Raw genomic sequence first — 21,697 nt, forward strand, 5'->3', positions numbered from 1 at the left:
CGGCCGGGCAGCCGCCCGCTCTGTCCTTGGGAGCCCCGGGCGCCCGGCAGGGACGTACCCAGTCTTTTCTGCCTTCTCCAGGCTGGTCTCTCCCTTCCTGGTAGACGCCCAGGGCCCGCCATGGGAGCAGCAGCCCGCGAACGCGCCTTGCCCGTCGCCTCTGTCACGCCTGGGGCAGCCGCTCTGTCGTTGTAGCTGGAGGCTCGCCTGCCCCTTCGCCCTGGGGTGGGGTGTGCCTCCTGGTGCTGGGGCCAGGGACTGCTTTGGCGTCAGGGATGTGCTTGTGAGAACAAGTTGACAACACATTACATCAGAAAAGGAGCGCGAAGAGAGACGCCAAACATTTTAAACCAGTAAAACTGTTCCCTTTTTTTTTTCTTAAGTAAAACCATCAGAATTGCGGAATTTCGAAGTATTGAAATGGAAGTAATGGCCGGCGTTACTCCCTGCAGGAGCCAGGGACGAGTAGGGAGGTGGAGTGAGGTGGACGCTGGTCTGACTTGCGGGGGTTTCGGTGCTTCCCTGGGCGACTGGATTCTGCGCTGGACACACGGGAGCTCCGCTGCGGTGTCGGGCACGTCACCCAGGCACACTTGGTTCAGTGTAGAACAAGGCACGTCTTTACAGGCGCCGCCTGAAGTATCTGAAGTCAACTTTGTTGTTAATGTAAGTTTCAGGAATCCTGGGCGGGTGCTGAAGCAGGCAGATACAATGTAGTCTTTGTGTATCTTGGTTCCCTTGCTGACAAATAAGAAAACGCAAACCCCGTCATCAAACGAAAGTATTTTGAAAAGTATTCGTGAAACACTCCTGGCGGTTGATGAGGAAATTCATTTGATATTTCATGCTCTTCAGTGAAGTCTTGAGACACAACTTGAAATAAAGGGATAAAAAGAAACGCTAAATGTTCACTGAACTGTGCAAAGAGAAAAAGACTATGCCTGCCTAATTAGAGAATGTGTACTAAGACGTTTTAATTCTTGTTTAAAAAATGAAATTCAGAGGGAGCTGGGGGCAGTGTCTCGCTATACCTTTTGGCTGACAGAAGCCTTTGCTGCAGTAGGTCGCTCTCGCGGGGAGCAGCCGGCAGAGGGAGATGGGATGCACCTATCCTGGAGACTCCACTGATGTTTCAGTAAGTTAAAACAGACAGTTTCTGTAGTTTTAAAATAACAACTGCCTCTGGTACGAGATTCTCAGTCTTCTTTACGACCCTATGTAGACTGTCCCTGCCCTGCTGCTCTTTGCTGTGCCCCAGCTCTGTGCCTCTAAGGAACCTGGGGTTTCTTTGGTGGGCTGCCTTCCCTCATAGACTGTCAGGGGCCCTTGGCTGAGTGCTACTCACTTCCAGGTGCTGCATGGTGCAGGCTGGGGTTCCTTGTGGTGCAGGTGCTTCTCATCTGGCTTCAAATCTACAGGTCTTCCCACCTATGTCTTTTACAGTTCCTTTCCGGTGTCCTTGCTGTTCTTGTATCCTCTGATTGCCTTCAGGTACCAGAAACTGATGAAGAGTGAATATCACAGTATAAATTTTCTATGCTTTCTACTCTGTCCTTTGTACATCAGTGATGCGTGTAGCTAGTTTGTTTTCTGACTTTATATAGGTAACGGATGAGTTTTGTTTCCAGGGAGTTTGCCTTTATTTCACTGTTTCCAAGTACCACACATTGTGCCAGAGGCCTGCAGGTTTTCTGAATAGAATAAGTATCTTCAACCCTTATAATGCCTGAGTTTTTAATATGTTTGTATTTAAATTCAGATGTTATACTTGTGAGGCAATAACAAGATAAAAAAAAAACTCATCAAGGATCAGAATTCTAGGCAATACACATCAGAGATGATAAATAAAAGACAGCTAGTCAAAGAAAGTATAAAACTGATGTACTGTAGGTTTGAATACTAAGGCTGTCATATGAATCCATAATAATTTTTCAAAGTTTTACCATGCTCTTGGGTTGTTTATTTCTGTTTGAGAGAAATATCACAAGATGCTTTAATTGGATTTTTTTCTTATTATAGCTTTTTATTAGCTCATTAATCAAGCTTAAGAAGATGTATTTTTAGTTTCCTTGCTGGCAGTGCTTATCTTTCTGTGCTTTATATTTGAAGTATCAATCTGCAAGGAAAAGGTTTTCATTGTCCTTCACTCTAGGAAAATATGCATTGCATTTAGCAGTTATTTGGAGGTTTAGTCATCACAAAGACACCTGCTAAAACAAAATAGGAGACCGTTCTGTCGTCGCTTTCAGCTGCCCTCCCCACCCTCTACCCCAGTTGTCCCTAATTTCTATGGAAAGGGCCCAGTAAGGAAATGTACCTTCAGGGCACCTTCCCTCCCATGCCAAGTCCCAGGGGATTGCCTGCACCTCTCCACTCCAGTATTTAGCAAAAGGAGCATTTTACAGACTCAGAAATTTGTTGCTCATTTTCTACTGTAGGACCAGAGGTGACTTTTAACAGTTGAAAAATTGTGCTATTCAGGGATATTGCAGGTACTGTAAATACAGAGCTACACTTAGCAAAGGGGATTTACAAGTTTCTCTTGTACTATCATTTCAGAAGTGCATTGCTGCATCTTGGTTATTCTTAATTAAATGTGTGTATGTGCACTGGCTCAGTGTTTCCTGAGCACCTGGGATTTACACACTTAGCCACAGATATCCTTCCCTGAACCTGTGGAATGAGATGTTGTCAATAATAAAGAGTCAATATATCAGATGTTGTTATGCCATGAATATTATTGCCCCACTTATTTAAAAAATAGTGATTACACTGAGAATACTCAACAATATTTTGCTGAATAAATTTTAAATTTTGTAAAATACGGTATTTTCTAAATACCTATACAGTCGTCATGAAATACATAACCTTTCCAGGCCCTCCTGCTCAGGAACACTGAGTGGAGTATTCTCATATGCCAGGGTTGAGCTGCAGTTGCCTCCAACTTTTATTTATTCACTTAAGCCCAAAAAGCTGTTTCGTATTACAAAAATGTCAATATTATTCCTACTTGCATTTTATCTTTTTCTTTGGTAAGAGTGTTGATCCCAGCTAGTAATCCCTTCCAGAGTTGCTTTTCCTTGAACAAATTAAATTTACAAACACCGAAGCAGAACCAAGTTATTCCTTTGCTCTCATGTGCAAGCTGCATGTGATCCCTTTAGACCACAATACCACTTTGAATACTTAATGTTGCTTTGTCAAGTTTCACCAACTGCACAGTGATATGGACAGGATTATATCTTGTTTTATTTCACCAGCTCCCTAGCCAGGCAGCGGCAGGGTATGGAGGCTCATGGTGTTTTCCTCTGTTCCACCACTGCAGTGCAAATAAGCGTATTAGTGAATCTGCTGACATTCAGCACCTTGACGCAAATGAGAACGTTTTTCTAGATCTGAAATGGACTGTCAAGTAGCATTCTTGTCAGGGTTGTGTAGTGCATAAGCAGAAGTCATTATGTTTACATCTAGAAGATATTTTGATGGTAAATTAAGGGCTGACCTTCACATCATACCATTTATTAGAGCAAGCTTTCTAGTAAGCTCCATCTAATGGCTCAAAATAAGGTTAACTATCTATGTTCCATGCCTGAACTCACAAGGAATTTGGAGCATTAAAACTCTCAGATACATTGTGAGCTGCTTAGCTTTGCAGCTGCCTGTTGTGTTTTGGTTGAAAGGTAATTGTTAAGCTCTAGTGTTATTTTTGTTGTTGTTATTTAAGTTGGGAAGGTGCTTTAGTTGGAATATTGTAAAATGATTTTTCTGTCAGACAGTGGATATCCTCCAAGCTTATTTTTCTCAGAGACTATCAGACTGTCTTTCCTTTCTGACTGCCCAAAGGAAATTACAATGTAGTGTACTCATAATCATGTTATCTCTTTTATAGCTGCAGATCATTTTTATGGCATTGTAGCTGTACAAAGCCCTGATCGATATCTGGAGATGTGCTATCCTTTAAAGTTATGTGACTGCCAAATTTTAGACATGAAAATATTCCAGGTGAAGCACTTTTGGGTTTCATATTTTTTACAATATCTGAAAACAGTTCCCAAGCTTCATTAGTTATGAAAGCATTGATTTTTTTTGAGGAGGGGTTAATACTTTGCACTGTTGTCAGATAGAGTCCACCTATTCTAATTTAGCACTGTCTTTTCTACTGAAGGAATGGTTTCGTGTTTCCAAAAATGCTTCTGTTCTTGTTTTTTGATGAATGATATATTTAGCAATCTGTACTTGAGGGCCTGAAATATCAGAGTATCTCCTAGTCCAAAAGTATGCAAAAATATGTTAATATTTAACATACCTATAGAGGCTTATTGAATTAATTTGATATATGAATATGAGTTCTTTCTATTTTTAATTTTCCGGATGCCTAATTTGGAATTCAGCTTTAGGTAAAGAGAAACAGATAATACTGGATGTCAAGTTATCCTGTTTATCAATGACCAGGTGTCATTTTCCTGTTTGTTAAATAACTGAAAAGAAATGACAGTGACTTATATGAATGTTATTTCTTTACAGATGTCTCTTTATAAACCATTTAAATTGAAGAATTCTGTATTTCAGCTGGTGCAGTGTAATGACTCTGTGATCATTGTTTGCCCTTTTAGGAATGGGATCTGCCATTATTTCAAGGTTTATTCGCCTTTACAGAATTGCCTTATGAGGATTTAGCAATCTTTCATGTTCACACATGAACACATTAGTGACCCTAAAAGCTTTGTAGTAGGTGAGCCTAAGTAGGTTTATAGTAGATGAGCCTACTTAAACCAATACAGGAGACAAGACACATCGTGACTGAATTAACACTTCATAGTCATTATGTTTTAATAGTTTTGTTTATTTTTTCAGATAGCAACTTGGTGTGCCTCTTGCCGTAGTTTATTACTACCAGAATGACTATTAAGAAAGTTTTCATATAAAAGATTTTTTTAGTCCTCAAAGCCACATCTGAACTATTGACATAAAATTTGGATCTACATGAGACCTAATTATTATTTTAATACTAATTGATAGAAAGTGATATGTATATAGTCATTCATAAAACATGGAAAATGTATTCTACAGCTACACTGCCACAGAATCTCTCACTTTTATCTGTGCTCTTCCATAAAACTGTATAATACTAATTGTAAAGGGCAGTGATTCAAGGTCCTTCTTACTAAAAACTTCCACTTTTTGTTCTACAGAGATCAGAAAATGTAAGAAAAATCCCATCATCATAATGCAGAACTAAAAATGTGGTCATGTTTAGTAGATTATGACCCAGAGTTAAGAATGTGAACAGCATTGCTGCAGAGAGGAATTTTAAGTGATGTATGTGAAACTGCCAAAATGAGAATTGCAGCTGAAGGAAGTGAGCCAGCAGTCTAACTACAATCAATATCCAGGTTAAGTAAACAATTACAGTCTGACAGAGTTGGAAGAAAATCCACGCAGCCTGACAGGGTGCCTGCAGTGTCTTCAGGTATAAATTCTGAATTTACTTCATGGATACCTCTCTTGTCATTTACACAGACTGTAATTGATTTTTTTTTTTCCCTGCAATCCATAAGGCAAAGACTGTTCTCAGGGTATGAAGAGCTGTTGTTAGATCCTTGCTAACAAATGATGCATTTTGACTAATAGTGGAGGTGGTTTTAAAAATCTGAAAACTGGCAAGACTCAAAATTGACCGAAAGAACAATGTATGTTGTCAGACAATTTGATTGGACAGGGAAGCAGACTTATGAATAATTAAAAATTACAAAAGAGTAATATTAAGGTACCTTGTGAGCACTGAACCTGCCTGGCATAGACATCAAGCCTAGAATGGAAACACATGTGTTTACAACATTTTAGGATAGTTTCCTTAACAGATATTAATATGTGGAAAAGCCCTTGTGTGAAAACTTGGCAGTTGGTCTAAGAAGATTTTTCCTCTCCTAACTTAATTTGTTATAAAGTTGCTAAATATCTCAAAATAGTTTCAACACCATTAAAAGAGATTCCAAAACCCCCAAAAGAGCTGAAATAGATTTATGAAAGAATGAATGTTTTTACATTGTGGCCTGATCTCTTATCCCTTACTTAGGCAAAATTTCTTGGGAAACCTCAAAATTTTCCTGATAGCAGACATATGTAGGAAGCTGGTAGTGTAGTAGACAATTGTTCTACTTGTATTCCCTAATTTTATATTTAACCACCCCCCAAAATATCTTTATGATATAAAAATACCAGTTGCTCCTAGTGGATGAGTATGTGACAGTATTTATTTTCCTGTGCTCAGAACACATGAAAAGCAGCAAGCCAGCTACTGTCTGTTCTCTCACCAGTGCATGTTGTGCTTGGGATTAGCTAAGGCATGTGATATATCTGGTGGGAATGCTATATAGTGAATGTGTGAGTGAGGTGTGGCACGAGTACACAGGACAGTAGACTTCATTAATTTAGTAGTGCTGATTTTTGGTGGGTTTTTTTTGTTTTTATTTTGGGGTTTTTTTGTGGGGTTTGGGTTTTTTTTTAATTTTATTTCCTCTTAGCATGTCTTAGTGTGTTTACACTGTGTTCAATTTTGGCGACTCTTTGTCTTCAAAACTGAGAAGTATTTATCTCCAAATACAGACAAAAACCATTGCCAAATTCTAGAAAAGAATAGCAGAAGAAGCATTTAAATTTCAAGACTTTATATCATGATGTAATTTAAGACACAGTGACTTTGGACAGTATGGTCAGACTGCAGCTGCAAGAGCTCTAGATCAGATAGGAAAGAACTATTCCAGCAGATGTGATTTACAGTAGCAACACAAGCAGTCACTGCTTCCTGCAGTTTTCTCTTTTGTGAGAATATGGAAAGGACTGGATTGATCTGTGTCTTAGAGGGAAAACAATGGGATTAATGAGGTCCCTATTAAATTTGACTGACTTTTCACTTAGGAATGATGTGATAATGCACTTAAGATGTTGACTCACTGGATTTGCAAGAGAACTTCTGTTTAAAATTAGGTTTGTGGATGGACTGTGGCATTGAAATGCTGTGTTCTGGTGTGTACAGTGAACTCTGTAGTTAGACATCATTGGCACTTGTTTACCACTGAGAGAAAGAGAAAAGCTGTTAGGCAAGATGAAACTGCAGGGAAGAGTAGGTGTATCTCCCAATCTCCTATGAATTAAATCCCTGTCATATTAGATGAAAGCTTAAATACATTAAATTTCTCTTCTTTATTCATCTTTATGATAAGTAATTGCTAGAAGGATGCTATAGACTTTTAAAAGTAGAAGGAATATGGGAGAACTCAGGAGGTGTGTAGTACAATATTTACACTTAACTTACTCCATACTCTGAAAAAGTTTTGAAATCAGAGAAGTCAGTTCCTTTACACTTTAAGTTTATAACTGTGCTTTCCTTATCTGCAAAGCAAAGCTGCATGCTACTTTTGGCTTTATTGAACTTCTGAAGCCTTAATAGAATAATAGGGTTTTTTCTGTGCCATATCATTTAAGAGAGCAAATGACTAGCTGATAGACTGCATTTTTCAGCCTGTGGCTACATATGCTGTTGTAGTTGAATTGGTATTCTGTAAGAATTCCTCTTTAAACTGACTTAATTATTTATACTATCAAATTGTTCACATTTCTAAACTGTACATGAAACTAGTAAAACAGACTAGAATTTTAAATTTTTCTTGTTCTCATGTGATATACATGAGAAAACCAGCAATGAATAGAACACAACTGTTGGAAAGGGTTTATTATCCATGTACCGCATCTCTGAGAGCACCTTTGGGTTTGCTTGAGAGGAGACTCCAGTTTAACGATTCTTGCTTCTTTGAGACTACCTCTTAAATGGGCAAACTCTAATGCCACCCTCAATAGCTGAGTGTAGGGGAAAGGATCTTAGTGGTAAACTCATCTGGTTTTGAACCAGCTGGGAATTACTTCAGCTCTTTAACAAGCTGGAATAGTTTAGCAGTGCCTTCACATGAATTTGCATTTCTGTTTCAGAAAGCCATTCAAACCTTCAGGAGGAATGATGTAAGATGTGGGAGACTTTGATTTGGTTCCCACTCTGCCAAAAATCTAGAATACAATTTCCTATGAGCTGTATGGATTCTGTCTGAAGCCTGTGCTGATATGGCAACACACAAGTATTTTGAATATAGTACTGGAGCACAGCAAGGCCATTCTTGCCTTCAGACATGTCCTCTGCTGATAGAGTCATTGAATAGATTGGAGCAAATCTCCTTTGATATCTGTGTGCCTTTTGAGGACTTTAGGAGCATTCCCCAAGAAGATGCATGATTCCCATGCTCTAGAAGAACTAATGTAGTTTATTCACAAGACAAGAAGTTCCCATGAAGATATGCTGCTGGTATGAGGATGCTTTTTTAACTTTATCCTTAATTTTACATACATGCTGGAACACAGAAGCATGCCTGATAGGAGTAAGGAAAGGAGGTGAAAGGAAACAATAAAAACAAACACAGTAGTTATAAACTTAAACCCTGAAGAAAAAAAGGTTTCAGTAATCCTCTGGTTATGCAACATATTTAAAAGTATGATCTAGTTAATAAAGCATTTTTTCTCATTACTTTTATAGCACAAAAACCCCAAGTAATGTACACATCAGTACAGAAGGTGGAAGAATGAACTTCGAATAAAAGTATGTCCTGAAATGTAAATGGTTTTTAAACAAAATTATGCCTATTTACAAATGAATCAGTCAATTTGTAGGTAACCACAATGCAGAGTGGAATGGACACAGATTATCTCACAGTTGATCAAAATGTACTGCTGCATACTGAGGAAGCTGACAATAAGGAAATAGCTTTGGTAATCTGCCTCTGGGGGCTGAAGTTGGCACAATTGGCAAAATGAGTCCGGAGCTAAGAAAGGGGAGGTAAGATAGAGAGATTTTTGGATGCCAAACCTATCTCTCATTAAGAGAAGAAGTGAATCAAGTGTTTCCCAATGATAATGGAGTTGGCAATGAGCAGAAACACGGGCAAAATAAGAGAAGAATAATGATCTGCATGACAACAGTCAGATCAGTCTGGTCCAGCTTCTGCAACATGAGAGATGAATTCCTTGCTGGTTCTTGTTCTAGCATCCCTGGGCCAGAGGATGCACCTCCAAGGGAGACATGTTATGCCACCTCTCCAGGGTACCTGCCTCTCCTCTGTGGCTGGGCAGGGTAGTGGCTGGGAGGAACTGGTCAGTGGTTTGATGAGGGAAGTGCTTCTGGCCCAGCTGGAGGGGAAAGCAACAGGCCAGAGCAGCTCCTGAGGTGCCACAGTCAGCAGGAGGATTTTGATTAATCTGGGTAAAAACTGATGGCCTGGAAAGAGAAAATGTTTTTATGCTGGAGCAGCAAAATGTAGGATGTTCTGAAACAGGATCCCCAGGGAAGTGGTGGATTCACCATCCCCGAAAGTGTTCAAAAAGTGAGTGCAATATGCTTTAGTGGACATGGTGGTATTAGGACAAAGGTTGGACTTGATGATCTTGGAGGTTTTTTCCAACCTTTATGATTCTGTGTTAGAAGGATTACAAGAATGTAGTGGTAAAACAGGTGTGAAATCACAAAAGATAGAATTGCATCTTAATTTATGAGGCAGATGAAAGAAAGAAATAGCATTAGTGTAGCTATGTTGTTTGAATCAAAAGCACTTCAAAATCAAATAATGATAGAACAATTCTATTAGTTTTTTGAGTCTGTAGGATATTGTAGGGTTGAATTTGCTTACTAAAAGGGATCTTTTTAAAGCATTTTATGTTTTAACATTTTGTGCACGATTAAAGCTTTTAAGTACGACCAGGAGTTGTGACCATACGGATGGGCAGCCCTGCATACAGAAGTATTTAACTTCTTCAGAATAGCTTGGAGAACAAATGCTAACAGTACTGGCTATTTCTGCTGATAATAGCTGACAGTTTTTTTCACTTCATCAATAATTTTTCATTTAAGTAATGAAGATATTCTCGATGAGCTGATTGAAGAATATATGATGTGTGATTCACATCAATTAAATTACAAGAGTAGAAGAAATCTGCATGTAACTGAGGATTTCAAAGCTTGATACTGTACAGATCTGAATGATTAAATCAATCTACCAAAGAAACTCAGAAACTTAAATATGGAGAAGGTCTGGAACTTTTTTATTCAAAAGTTTGAACACTATCTGGCATTAATATCCAGAACAAAGAAAGAAACATGGTAGAAATAATCTAACTGGATGAATAGCCACGTAATTAATTAGCAGAATGTAAAAAGATTGCGGAAAGGACTGACAGGCAGAGAAATCTATGCAAAAGAGTTAAAGAAGGGTAGGAGTAAGGTGAATTAAAGTCAAGAGGAGCTAGACCTTGAAGTGGATATTAAACATGATAAAATTACTCAGCTTTAAGCAAGCAGTTTCAGAAACAAACCACTAAGAACAACATGGGGTCACTGTTCAGAGATTAAATGTATGACCCTAAAACTAATAAAATGTTTTATTCTGTCTTCATTAGAAACATTGCTACTGATTGCGGTGGGAAATGGAGGTTGCTTAGTAGGAGTAAGTCTACAGGCTTTAAGATAAAAGTCATTGTCAACTGAGATACAAGCAAAACAGAAGCATTTTGACTTAGTGAAGGATGGTGATCAAGAGTTCCCTGACCAGAAAGAGACCGGCTTGTGAAGTCTTGTATCTGACCACATGACAGCAAATACACAGTGATCAGAGAGAAGGAAAAATGATCCAAGTAGTCTTAGGTGCCTTAATTCTTCCTTGAGGCTTAAGAACAACTTTTAGAGGGAATCCTTCCTATACTTGCAAATGTTTGACTGAATCCAGCTTTGTTTATGAGTGTTGGACTGTCACAGGACTGCTGGTGTTAGCAGTGTGCTGCAGGCAGTGCACACACACCCTCATCAGGGCCCAGGTGTTCTTAGGGGCCAGTTCACCCCACCTCTGGGCTGAAATAGTGTCTGAGCATGGGTCAGTCTAGAATTCCTTCTTAATTCCTTGCCTGTAACTTAATTTTTGTACATAATGGGCAGATCAAGATTTGCACGAACATGCATTTCAGTTTTGGGTTAAAACTGTCTCACACAAAATACCAAAACTTAATATAAGAGTAGAAGACAGATGATGGAGTTTCTGTGAGACTCCCCTGCAACTGACTTATGAATGCAGCTAACTCTCTGATCTCTAACTTTTTTCTGGAGGATGAGAGAGAGAAATTGTGAAGAACAAGTTGACTCTACAAAGATTTTCCCATAAGAATCAAGTCCACTAGATGAATTTAAAATTTTGTCCTGGAAGGTTAGTGCTTTAGATATCTTACTAGCACTAGGCATAAATTAAGTTGTGAATTGCAACCTGTTTAGAAAAATTAAATTTATTTTTAAATTGTATTTAAGCAATGATATTGTGAGTGAGGTGAAAAAAAACCACTGCAGATATTTTCCTAATAGGTTTCCTGATAAAGGAATTTTCTTCTTGACCATCAGAACCAACACCTTGACAAAAAGCATCCTAAATAACACATTTTCTCTACCTTATATACAGGGATTGTGGGAAAAATAGGCTTACCCCAAATATCGGAGAGCAAGTCAGATCTTGTGAGCTATCATCTTCCCCACCATTTGGGACTGTCTATTGGGCTGAGGTTTGGGAAATTCTGCCTGGAACTGAGATGAGGAGGTGGTGGGCATTTTTACAACACAAGTCATTTTAGCATTAAAATTAGTGCTTAGAGTGCTTATACTCTATAAAGAGTGCTGGAAAAGGACTGTGCAATGAATAATAAGCTTAGGCAATGCTGATAAATTAAAAATAAAACCTGGCTTTACAAGTTGCTCAGAGGAGCTTGTTAATCTTTGAGTTTTCCCAAAATTAAGTATCAAATTATTGGTAATGCCTGGCATCCTTTGTAGGAATGTAATTCATATACACTCATCAAAAGAACTCATATTATTAGAGAGGTGATTGTGTCATTTTCTGTAGAATTATTCCACACCATTGGTGTTTCTTGGCAGACTGACGTGTTTTCACTTGACATTGCTGTAACCCCTGGGAAAGAAAGCAAGTCCTACCTTTCTGTGAATAATTCATTAGTGAGCCATCACACTGAAGTATTCCAAAGAAGTATTCCCTTCTTTTGAGGGAGGAGGGGAGGGATACCAAAGCTACTTACTGTTTTTCTTCAGTGCTATCTTGCAGTCTTAACACTTCCTAAGTATTCTTCCATACAAGCTTCTCTCCCAACATAGAACTAACTCTCAGCTCTGATCTTTAGGTTTGTGAATTAATTTGTGTTATTTTTCCAAGGGGTTCTGGAGCAGAGCAGGGGAAGCTGCTGATGCAGTGTAACCTTTCTGAGAGTGCTGGATTGTCTGGAACTGGCCAAAATTCCTGTAAATCAAACTTTCCCTCAGAAATTCAGCTAAGAGGCATGGCTGACTGTTTAGTAAAATGTGCTAAAATATATTTTATAATGACTATATAGACTTGCATTGTTAGCAGTGAGCATGCAGGACACGTATTACACATGTGGCAGCACCAGGGAAAGATGGCCTTTCATTTTTGACCAGAGAATGAAGGGCTTAGCATTCACAGACACGCCTAAAGCAGTGGTGAAAATATTTCGTGGAATTGGTTTGTCTTATTTTTGAAATGTAAAAAGCCTGTGTCTTTCCTTTACGTGGATAAATGTTCCTATTTCTAGTAATGAGTTTAAGAAACATAAGTTGAAACAGAAGACCCTGTCTGGCTTTTTTTTTTTTTTTATTTTAGGTAAGTCTTTTTTTAGGTGTCCTGTTTGAAGGTTCTGCCAATGACTTTTTTTCCCTAAAATTGTATCAACAGCAGGTGTTCGCTTTATTCTTTGCTTTTTGACTTCTAATATGTATTTTTTTTATGTCTGCTAGAAAAGTTTGACTCTCAGTTTAAAGCATATTCTTGATAACAGACAGGCAAGGGCTGGATGAGCTATTCTTTTATTCTTATGTGCAATATCTCGGGTATTCGAAGGACTCTTTAGTGATCCCTCTCTCTAAGAAGCTCAAATAATTCCTGGTCTTTTATTAATCTGTCAGAGCAGGGGTTGCTTCTGAATTTATCTTGGTATTTCTGTCTGAAACAGCTGTGCAGCCTATGCTTCAAATTGCCAGCATTAAATCAACATAGTTTTCCTCCTCATTCTTCATCAATTTGTCATATAGATAAGCCCACTACCTGCACTACCAATCTTCCATTATCCACTGTTCTTGCTGGTTTCTTCCGTATACTTCCATCAACACCCACAAAGGCTTTTTACCCTCAGATATATTCTGTCTTTCTCTCTTTAGGTTTTTTAACTCCACTGCATAAGACGATGTCTGCAGGTAGCTAATGACTCTAAAAATTGAGCATGACATATGACTTATTTTGCCAGTGATATAGCTAGGTGGTTTGGACTTTAATATCTTGAGATCACACAAAGGAAATTAAAAAATTACAAATCAGATAAAAAGAAAAAAAGTCATGAGAAAAATGCATCTTGATGAATTTTGTTATTTATGGAAGCTCTGACATCCAAATTTCTTTTCTAATTTATGAAATGGTGCACACTGAAAATGTACACATTTGAGGCATATAAATGAATACACCATACCCTCCATTATGCACTGTGCAGAAAGTGTCCTTCATGATCAGATTTTTACCCCATGAAATTTAATCTTCATTCTGATTCTTCTGTTTTTTTCATATATTTGCCTGCCTTTAAATGTCCTTCTGTGACATCTGTACACGTAACCTCCATAACTAAGATGTACTTATTTGCATTGTAAAAGAGTAAAGCATTTCCAATGCCAGTGTTATAATGAATACTGTATTTTAAAGATCATGCCTCATTTTTCTATGAGCTGTGTCGGCAGCAATGTTGTAGTCTGTCCTGATATTTCACTGTATAAATTAGACAGCTAAGGAAGGAAGAAGGAAAACAGCAGATACAGATTAAGTGACCTGTTTCAGATCACAACACACGGCTTTGACAGCATGAGAAGTAGATTCCTAGCCCAACCTACTAAATTAGGAGTCATCAGAAATGTAGTCCTGATTTTTAGGAAGAGGTGAAGAGTTTGGAATTGGCTTGAATTTTATTGTATCCTTTTTGTGCCTCTCTACAGAAATAATTATAACTATATACAGTAGCTGTTGTAAACCTCTTTGAAAGGGTTTTCAGAAACTACTGCTTCCAATTGTCATTTCAGAATGTTTTTCTAAAATGCAAAAAAAAATGAAAACTAAATTTTTTGCATAGGAAGAAAGACATTTCAAAGACTTGCTGCTTTTCGTCCATTAGAACACAAGAACAAATTAAAAAGCAGCATACATTTTTCAATGTGTAACTTCCATGTATGGACATATTGGATGTTAAAAAAAGAACTGCCAGACTTTTTTGCAAGGAATAGACTTATTTGCAAAGGAAAAGATCAGCAAAATAATCAAAACACCTGAAGAAAAAAATAATTAAGAATAAACCAAATGGAGACTCCTCTAAAATGTAATTGTGCAAGGTGTTTGCAAATAAGTACTTTAGAGGAGATGACTCTTATTTCAAGTCAGACAGAAGCTGCTGATTCCCTTTGCTTCCCTATTGCTGCTGTGGGTGCCCCAGGCTTTTTCCTGTAGTGCAGCTGTGCTCCACTGAAACAAATGGCACTTCCTGGGGACTACATCTTTAGTTACTGGTACAAGAGTCATCGTAATGTGCAATGGGATATTTCAATAATGCTTTCAAATAGCTACTAAAACACAACACTGCATAATAAAATCACAACTGCATGGTTGCAGATAGAGCCACCAGTGACACAGCTACCTATGTATTATTCCCTTCCAACAGGAGCTACTAGAAAAATTGTAGGGCAGCAAGAAGAGAGAAAAACAGATGCTCAGTGGTGTAGTCTCACTGCTTCTGTCCTTTCTTCCTATCTCCCAGTTTTCTAACTTTTTTGCCTCACATCATAGGTAGTAATTATTCATGCCTAACAATGTGAAGTATGGAAAAGCTGATTCAAAGTATTCCTATGTCTTCAAAAAGATCCCAGTTATTACCCTTACAAAGTAAACATCTTACTTGGGAGAGTGAAAGATGATGTGCATTAACAGAATATTTTGCCTTTTCTGTGGGAAAGATCTTTAGTTTAGAATTTGTGCATTAAAGCAGAGGTAAACTCAAATGATTATTGCTGGATCACAAAGCTCACAGCCTGCTAGGTAGAAATCAATATGATAAAGAAAAAAGTTAAACAATGTTGAAGAATTGTAGCAAAATGTTCCTTTCTCTTTCCTAGTATCCCCCAGTAAATACTAAAAGGGAATCATGTGTAAGTGACTCTAGTGCAGCATGTGTTCCTGGCTTGTTGGAGCCTCATCTGGGACATGCGGAATTTGTCTGCCAAGGGCTTTGCAACTGTCAAGGGTGTTGCTCTTAAAAGTGGCGAAGTCCTCACCTAACTCTAAGGACTTGTGTGTCAGGGTAGGATGCTGTCGTGTCAAGGCATCGAGATTCCCAGTAAAGAGTAATGTACACCTCTTGGGTACATTAAACTTCCTTGAGGCAAGGAAATAGGGACTTAAAAGTTCTTCTGGGTGCTTGGAAACTGAGCCCCACAACAGCCAACAGCATCTGGTCTCTGGGGTTTTAATTTTCATTGTTTTGTGCTTTTGGTCATTATCTTATTCTGCCCTTAAATACAGTTTGGTGCTTGTCCCATTTTTTATTTGAGGAGCTAAGCTTGTCATCCTGGACCCATGAAGTTGTATCTGTAATATGAATAGAACAGTAGCACTTCAAACACCAGCATGGATTTCAAACAGACCCTGTAAACTCATAAAATGTTAGAATTTAGGATCTTTCCAGTGACAGCCATGACTGCCTTGTTTAATGTCAGGCTTCCAGAAGATCCTTTCCCAGCCAATGTTGTTTATTTGTCTGTCCCTTAAAGAGAAAGGAGACATGGGTCTTGTGTTTGAGTCACTCCCTCTCCAGCTGGAAATGTCGTGTAGTATATTCTTTATTGTATTTATTACAGTGCATGTAGTACCAGCTTGAGTATACCAAGATCACATCCTTGTATTGTTTTGTTTTTATGATTCATCATTTTCCCAATCATGGAGAATCAAATCTTTCTAAAATATCTTATTTTTGTAACAAAATTTCAGTCTCATCTTGTGTTCTGTACTATTTATTTTGTCATCAGAACTGTTAAAATTCATAGTAAGTGATTTGACGTTCTGTCTACTTGTTAGCCAGTTTATTTGGGAAAATTATGGTTATCTCCTAGGTATTTCCATCATGCTTTTTTGAAACATACCATTTGGCTCTACACTATTTGAGAAAATGAGTAATTGAAATCGGAACTGTATGCTGTTTTGATAGAAAGTATATTCTGGTTTTGTTTTCTGCTTGGGGAGGAATCAGGTTTCAGCTCGAATGGTCATGGTTCTCCCTCTGTGTTTTGTTTCTGGTAGGTTGTTCTACAAGCCTGCAGAGTAATCTTACAGGATAAAAATCTCCTGAATATATCCTAAGTACGTTGGCATGTATATGTTCTAGAGATACGTGGATTTACCTGTTAGAATATTTGTAATTTAGAGGATTATCATTTCCTTATAGTTTGGATAGGATTTTTCAGTATCAGGAAATAAATGTCTGTCTTTATCTTCAACTGATTCTTTGCATTAGTGTAAGGAAATTATCCTTGTAAAGGTGTCTGGGAAAAAGTCTCCTTTGATTCTTTAGTAGCTTGAAGGCGTCACTTAAATTCATCAGGTTTTTTATATATGTATGTGCATACAAAGACTGAAGATCAATATGTTTGGGAAAGTTAAGATCTGCTAGAAAGGGGCCAGTGGACAGTTATTCAAATTCAGCATAATTGAGACTAGGGATGCAAACAACTGCTCTTAATTTTGATATCCGTACCTAATTTTCTTCTGATGATTCATGTAATTTCAAAAACGTGATTTTAAAGATGAAGCTTTCTATGGAGCTGTCAAAATTATATAGTTCACATTTCTGAAATAATCAAATTACATTTTCTTATACATAACTAGAGAGACCGAGGTGATTTTCACATGCAGTATTGTGCTTAGCACAAAAACAAATGCTAATGTGACTATCAGTACAGGACCAAACTTTATCTGAGATCTGGGGTGTTGCCATGGCAATTCCAATTGTTGGAAAAAAATTCTCTTTTGTGCTTCATTCTGACATTATATTCCAAAATTATGATTATTAAGAAACATGCAACCCAAAAGGGGGGGAAAAAATCTCTTCTTGAAGATGTAAAACATACTTTCTATTGCATTTACTTTTTCTGAAACGCTGAATGTGTACCTGGATTGTTACGAGCTGTATTTTTTGCAGATTCAGATACATTGCTATTTCTCAAGCTACCATAATAATACTCAGTGTTATTTCTCCCAAATGTAATAATCAACATAATAAGGAATTTGGAGACACATATCCCATTTCCTATGCAAAATATGCATTTCTAGTGTATTATACTGCTGATGTGGACCTTTTGCTTTCAGCAATACTGCCTGTGTTAGTTGAAGCATATCTAAAATACAGATCTTGCTTATGTTATTTATATATATCAGCTATATAATCTATCTATAATAGCATAGCTCATAATAGCCAATAGATCAGTCATTCCTGTTTAGTTATAAAATTGTTTTTCTACCAGTACATCTTACTGTGAGAAAATTGATATGGTTATTACTTGTTCCTTGCTGAATCAATATCCAACAAGCTTTAAATAAATAAATAATAACACCCTCCACCCCCCCAAAAAAACCCACCAAACAACAAAACCACACAATACTTCCAAAAGAGAAACAAATGAAGGGGTACTGTTAAAATGTGGTTTGCACTGTAATTCATGCTGAAGTTTTTTGTGCCTTCTTTTATGTACAAAATGTGCAAAATGGGAAACATTTCCAGAAGAGAACTAATTCTTGCAGTGCTGCATTGCTGCTTTATAAATAAATCATTGTCCTTTCTCTATTGATCACTGGAACAATTCAGTCAAAGAATGCTGACTTAGTGCAGCCCTTCTCAGGATGGCTGGATTGAAAGAAAAAGCTGGGTAAGTGGGACCCAGCAGCAGGGAACAGGGGAAATCCCAGACTGGTTAGAGATCAGGTTTGGTGCATAAAATATGGCCCTTTATTTATCTTTTACCTTCAAAAAAACTTAACAAAACAGCTGATTTCTACAAGATTTTCTGTCTGTTTTTCTTTATTTCCATAATGTCATTGATCAGGGAAAATTAAGTATGAGACAATACTAGTTGTAATTAGTGGATGCTGAAAATCTGTGTACAATGTATCGGTTTTTTTTCAAGAACATACTAAAGAAGACCTTCCAAATTAATCCAGTCTTTTAATGAGTGCAAATTATGACATTTATGTGTCAAGAAATAGGGCCACAATTCTTCCAGGAATATATTTGAAGACTCTCGGAAATAGTTCTGCATTCCTGTGAATTGAGGTGGAATCTGAATTTTATTTGGTTATCTCAAACATCACAGTTTGCCAATCTGACAATCTGATGATGTCTGATTTGTCAGGATTGCTGATATCAGGCTTTTCTGGGAATAGGAGTAGACTGTTACTGTGAGGAGATGAGAAAAACTATCTGGGTTTGCATGTCTGACTGTTATGATCAGTATTGGATCTCAGAGGCATCTAATTTTTAAAACATGGCTTTCACTGAATGCTGTGGTAGGTGTCCCTTGCAAGGCTGTACACTCACAATGTTGTTATCCAGAACTTCCAAGTAGTTCTAGAACATAAAGTTCTTATTTTTCATAAAATAAGATTTACTGGTAGATGCATGGCTCAGCTGATGATGACAGGTCATTCAGGGCTGTGGTGATGCATTGCTTTTAGGGCATGTTGTCATCACATAATTTTTTTCTGTTTCTCATTAATTACCAGTATTTCCAGGATGCAGGTCTGTAAAATGTAATTATTTATTCCACTGGGTGTTTTGTCTCTAGTACTGCAGTCAGAGGCAGCACATGCTGCTGTATTCTCACCTGTGTGCAGTTGGCTGGCTAATAGGAAGCAAAGTGACTTGCAAAAGACTTTCTTGACTCCAATAGAGGTGTAGGGCATGGAGCAGAACAGCTCGATGCGGGGAGCTGTGGACTTGAGCGCACAAATTGATCTGAATTGCCTCAGTTGTGCACAGGGTGGCTGGGGGGGGGGTGTCTGTTCCCCCTGTGCTGCCAGCAGGGTGCAGCTGTGGGGCAGCCAGGGCTGTAGGACAGCATGGATCCACCGGGATCAGCTCCCTTCATGGATCCACTAGGATCAGCTCCATGTTGAATGTGCAGTCGACAGAAAAGCTTCCCCCAGCTTGAATGATAAACCTGGACCAAAAGGACTCCAGGGAACAAATCTGGAGGTACAGAAAGAGACTAAACATGTCAATGTTGCTAACATGGCAGAAAGAACCTGGCACAGCCCTGGTTTCCACTGAACTGACAGCAGATAGGCTTTCCCTTTCCTCTCCCAGTGTCCAAGTATCGGTCCGTTCATGCCTTCTGCCAGCATGCTGAAAGGCCTATAATTAACACGAACATAATAAACCATGAAGTATTTTGTTATGTGAAATAATGCGATCTATTAAAATAACAAAAAACCCGGTCGTGTTTGTTATTACTCCCCTGTTTGACCATCTCCCTCTTCCAGCTGGAGCAGAGCCTGACCACTGGCCACTAGATGCCACTGTTGTATAAGGACATGCTGGGCATAATGGCTTAGACAATAACTAATTTACTTAGAGAACATGTATGTGTATAATTAGGAGTCATCAATGTCTTTCTTTTAAAATAAAATAAGTTTACCATATCTAATTAGATATTTCTTATAAGATGGATTTCATTCTAATTGGGTAAAGCTATGCCACTGGTTTAAAAGACAGCAAAGGATGTATTTGTATTCACTTTCACAGTTTCCGTATTTTTTTAGTCCTGGCAATAAATGGATCTGATTACACCTTTTAAATCGATGTTCTCTGAAACTGGTATGACATAAATGATTGTTCTGTCATTGTGAGTTTACTGCCATTGTTTTCAGCGTGTGAGGTTTTTTAGTGATATTTCTCTTAATCTCATTCTGTCTTTCCCTATCCTCCTGATTGTGATCTTGAATCTGCATGTTCTTTCCATCCAAACTGAAGTAATCTATTTAAAAAGCCGACAATTGCCACCATGCATGACTCTAGCTTGACCATGACAGCGCAGGCTTTCCAGCATCAGTGAGCTCATTAATCCCCAGCTAATGAACCAGAGCTCCAAAATGTTAGTTGTGCAGGGAGGTTCTTTAAAAGCTCCTATTTCCTGTAACTAAGTGTTGCCAACAGAAAATCTAGATTTTTCAGATGTTGGACTATATTCAGCCGTGATAAAATTCAAATTCAGTGCTTTTCTGTAGGGAAAATGAATGCCTTTAAGCTTCTGAATGAATTCAGAAGGCACTGGCTAGTCAGTGTCACACCCAGCATGGGCAAGGTTTACACCCCTTCCCAAAGCAATTTCGTTACTGCCTGAATTTGCTTCGCCAAGTGAGTTTGGATTTTTCCACTAAAATGCTGTGTCACGTGCTAATGTAAAGTCTGTGTTCATTTTACAGTTCTTTCAGGTCTGTGGGGTGGTCTTTCTTAGATCATCTCAGGTGATGCCAGGCTGGAACATCGACCACTTCCACCCTGTGAGTGTTCCCATCAGGCCGTTCCTACCTCTGTCCAACATGTGAGCCAACCCTAGCTGTATTTCCCAATTATGAACTAGAACTTGTCTATTCAATGGGATGGCATCTTTTAAATTCCTTTAAATTATCTTCTGAAAAAAACTACTTCTGCAACAAAACAAAGGCAAAGTCATTTTAGAATAGTTTTCAAATTGTGGTTCATAGCTGCATTACACCTCAGAAATAGCTTGGCTATCTGTCACAGCGGGCACGGCTTCTTTTCTGTCCCCATACTCTGTATACAAAATGATGGGTTATTATACAAAAGTTCTATCTCTGTCTTATTTACTGAAGTGTTGGTTCCTAAATAAAGGATCTCAACAATGATTTGAGCTGGCTGAAAACCTGCTTGAAAATTATGTCTTTCAGTAAAAGGTTTTACACAAGCTCTGTTTCTGAAGTTAAAGTACTTCAATTCCCAATGATAAAATTCATTAAAATATAAATTAGCCTAAAGAAACAGATGAATCACAATGGTATATTTGCATATCATCTATTTGGTGCGAATGTAGCAGTTTCTTCGTGTAGACTAACAGCTACTGCAATCTTCACAACTGCATCGTTGAGTAAATGACTGTGGGGTGAATGAGAAAGCAAAGAGGACAAGGACAAAAATTATTTTTGCTGAATGGGAAAGAATGCTGCAGAATTCTGCAGTTGGAATTAAACCCTACATTAAACCAGTTTCCTCCACTACGACGTATCTCAGCTAATCAATTAGCATAGGAGGTTTATGACTATCTCAGTATTCTAATAATAGACAAGGATTTAAGGAAATATCATGTTTTGATTGTATTTTCAGAATTGTAGATAATTAGTGATTATTGCAATGAGGGTGAATATCACCTAAGAAATAAAGGTGAAGAGTGATCAGGCTGGATGGAATGAGAATGTCTTATCTCAGGGGAGATAAATGATCC

At 38.1% G+C, this 21,697-nt stretch overlaps 1 long non-coding RNA gene across 1 annotated transcript in view; it reads left to right on the top strand.

The window, feature by feature from the left end:
- The window catches only part of LOC108641207, a 22,722-nt gene continuing 1,025 nt past the window's right edge, over positions 1–21,697 (top strand). Inside the window, exons 1-4 of the long non-coding RNA XR_001921830.2 lie at positions 1–666; positions 1,061–1,135; positions 5,193–5,470; positions 11,195–11,291. This is a non-coding gene — a long non-coding RNA (uncharacterized LOC108641207). The remainder of the gene's footprint in view (positions 667–1,060; positions 1,136–5,192; positions 5,471–11,194; positions 11,292–21,697) is intronic.

The sequence above is a fragment of the Manacus vitellinus genome, unplaced genomic scaffold, assembly GCF_001715985.3.
Source record: "Manacus vitellinus isolate BGI_N305 unplaced genomic scaffold, ASM171598v3 scaffold_56_pilon, whole genome shotgun sequence".
Classification (NCBI taxonomy): domain Eukaryota; kingdom Metazoa; phylum Chordata; class Aves; order Passeriformes; family Pipridae; genus Manacus; species Manacus vitellinus.